This window comes from Panthera onca, chromosome D1, assembly GCF_046562875.1.
Source record: "Panthera onca isolate mPanOnc1 chromosome D1, mPanOnc1 haplotype 2, whole genome shotgun sequence".
Classification (NCBI taxonomy): domain Eukaryota; kingdom Metazoa; phylum Chordata; class Mammalia; order Carnivora; family Felidae; genus Panthera; species Panthera onca.
In genome coordinates, this window is record NC_138348.1 from 10,523,056 (window position 1) to 10,526,692 (window position 3,637).

Consider the following 3,637-nt stretch of genomic DNA (forward strand, 5'->3'; position numbering starts at 1 on the left):
ACAGCCTTGCTGGATAAAGAATTCTTGGCTGCATATTTTTCTGATTCAGCACACTGAATATATCCTGCCGCTCCTTGCTGGCCTGTCAAGTTTCTGTGGATAGGTCTGCTGCAAACCTGATCTGTCTTCCCTTGTAGGTTAGGGACTTGTTTTCCCTTGCTGCTTTCATGATTCTCTCCTTGCTTGAGTATTTTGTGAATTTGACTATGATATGCCTTATTGATGGATGGTTTTTGTTGAATCTAATGGGAGTCCTTTGTGCTTCTTGGATTTTGAGGTCTGTGTCTTTCCCCAGGTTAGGAAAGTTTTCCACTATGATTTGCTCACATAACCCTTCTACCCCCATTTCTCTCTCTTCCTCCTCTGGGACCCCTATGATTCTGATGTTGTTCCTTTTTAATGAGTCACTGATTTCTCTAATTCTTAAATCGTGCTCTTTTGCCTTCATCTCCCTCCTTATGGTATATCCATAAAATGAAGCTTTATTTGACAGTGAAACAGAAGAAATTACTGATTCATTCTATAACATGGACAAGCCTTGATAACATTACACTAGGTGAAAGAAGTCAGTCACAAAAGACATTCTTATGAAATACCCCAAAGAGGCAAACCCATAGAGACAGAAAGTAGATTACTATTATTCAGAGGCACGGTGAGTAGTTCAGGAGTTGTTCAAATGACTGCTAATAGGTTTGGGGTTCCTCTTTTGAATGACAAAAATGGTACAATGCTAGGTAGGTGGTAGTATTTGCACAACTTTGTGAATATATTAAAAAACTACTGAAGTTTATACTTTAAATAAGTGAATTTATGATATGTGAGTGATAACTCAGTGGAAAAAAAATGTAAAGCAGGATGTGTGCTTGATTTTGTCTCTTTAGTTACGAAGTTTTGGAATAATGAGTCACCCTCAGTGACTCTTCCTTCTTTTGTGGAGGCCTCCAGGGTGGGCAGGAGTGGCTGTTTAAATTTTTGTATGTTTGATTTGCTGACCAGAGTGTGATCCAAACAGTGCTGCTGTCTTCCTTTCCCTAGTAAGGAAAGAGGATGGGGTCTTGACTCTTGTTTACATCTGTGTTCCCAGAAGCAAGAATTATGTCTGATGCACAGTAGGTAATCAATAACTAGTGTTGGATAAATGAATGAATGAGTGCCTCCAATAGTTCATCACTTGGAACTAATTCTCTCTGGTTTCCTAATTCTAATATCTTGCTCTGTGATCACAAACAACCATTCTCTAGTTTCCATATATTATGACTCTGCCTAGAGCTACTCTTCGTGTTATTCTAGACCAGACTGTACAGCAGGGTGCATGTCAATGAGCGCAAAAATTGAGGTTGAAATCCCACCTGGGCTCCAGTTGCAGAGTTGGCTCCCCTTGTGCTGAAATTGGTCATCCAGGGAAAGGGGCCCTCAATTCCTAATTTTACTGTCCAAAGGGGGACCCATCTTCTAATTCAACCCAGAAGTCCTACTGTTGCGCAATCTCTCCTCTTGGACTGGGTGCTTTTTTCTAATTCTCACAAAGGCATCTTACGTATTGGTAGCCATGTTTTCAAATCATTGGCCCCCTGAACCCTATGTTTCTTCCAAAATTGTTGGCCTTTTCCTGGCATCATATCCTTTTCATTCAGGCTGGATCCCACAGATCCAACTATTTTACCTTCTTATTAGAACTCACAAATGCAAGTTTCCCACATTGTAATTTCACCTTCTCTGTATGGAGTGTTGTAGGGAAACCCTCACAATCACATGGATAAGCAGCACAACAAATACATGGTTTCAAATCTCATTGGCTTTATCTGTGTTTTTCATCTGCCCTTTGACTATGATTTGATCATTTCTGTATCTGATTCATATAACTCTTAACCCAAACAAGTCCTTTACCAACTACTACCTTTCACTCTTAGATGACTGCCTAGCCATTTATTTCAAAGGAAAAATTAACGTTTTCATGCCCTTCCCTTATGTCTCCCAATATACGTATTTATTTACATGACAATTATTTCCTATTTGTTTACTTGCTGAGAACCGGGTATCCTTCCTCTGATCCTAAAGTGTATATCTCTATGTCCCTGTGCTATTAACCTCATTTCCTTTCATGGGCTCATGATCCTTATTCCATCAGTTACCTCTTTGTCTGCAGTATATTCAAATCTTACTCCCTATTCTACATTTCCTCTTAAACTAGATATGTACTCAAGTCTCTCTCCCTCTTTTTTTTTTTAAGTTTATTTATTTATCTTTGAGAGAGAGAGAGAGAGCATGAGCTGGAAAGGGGCAGAGAGAGAGAGAGGGAGACACAGAATCCAAAGCAGGCTTCAGGCTCTGTGCTGACAGCTCAGCTGGGGCTCAAACCCACGAAACATGAGATCATGACCTGAGCCAAAGTTGGGTGCTCAACCAACTGAGCTACCTAGGCGCCCCTCAAGTTTCTCTTATAGTTGTAGTTTCTAGTTGATGGTTGACTGAACAGATGCTACTTCTTTCTTATGTCAACTCCAATGCCAAGAAATTAAAAAAAAAAAGCCCTTGCTACATTGGAAAACAGGAAGTGACATTATTGTTGAACCAGAATCTGTGAATTCCTAGGGAACAAAAAGTATACAGACTGTACTGAAGAAAGAGTGCATAACCTAAAGACACTGCAACAGAAGATGGTTCTAAATGGTGGAAGTTCCTGCATTTCATGAACAAACGACATACACATATAACACACAGGTATTCCACTCCTGAATTCATTTCTTAAAGAAATTATTCAAGGGGCAAAGAACTGTAGGCAACCTAGATGTTTATCTCTAGGAGAGTGAATGTGTAAAATGTTCTGGATGCGTGCTGCAGAGTGTTGGGCAGCATTTAAAAATCAATTTGATAGATGTACTGATAGCAGTGTGGATAGATCTTAAAAACGTACCGCTGAGAGGAAAAAAAGTACGTTGTGTATGTATGTTGTGTGTTTGATCTACACGAATTACAAATACATGCCTACCGTACAATGCCATGCATTGTCTGGAAACACTTAAAAATATGCATATTGTATACAATGGAACAGTTGCTCATGGAGGGAGAGAAGTGTGAGTGGGGTCTGGGGGATGGGACATGGTGTTTTTTAAAAATAGAGGAGGCTTACAGACATATAAAATTTCTAACAAGGTAATGTACCTAAAATGTTTATAAAATTCAAAGTGCGATAAAACATAAAGCAAACTTGGGGGCAAAGAGATGTAACATTTTGGGAGCTGGACTTTCTAGAAAAATGAAAATCCAAGAGACATTCATTCATTTAGTCTCAATAATATAGGGAGATATTAAATTATAATACACTTGACTCTAGGCAAGCAATGCAAATGTTAGCAACATCTAGGAAGAAGGAAATATTAGAATTTGTATTTCAAGCTAATCTATTAAGAGACACTCACAGGTAATGGGATCTTTTATAATTTATACTGACTTTATTTTCCACAATGAGATGATTTCCTTGAGTCAGAATTTAGCACATCATCATGTAATATTAGATCTAAATCCCACTCCAGAAACATTATACCCATTTTTAGAATTTCTACTGTATGGGAGAATCTATGACCAGATTCAACTTGAGATAAATTTATGCTCACCTCCTCACAGAAGAAAAACCATA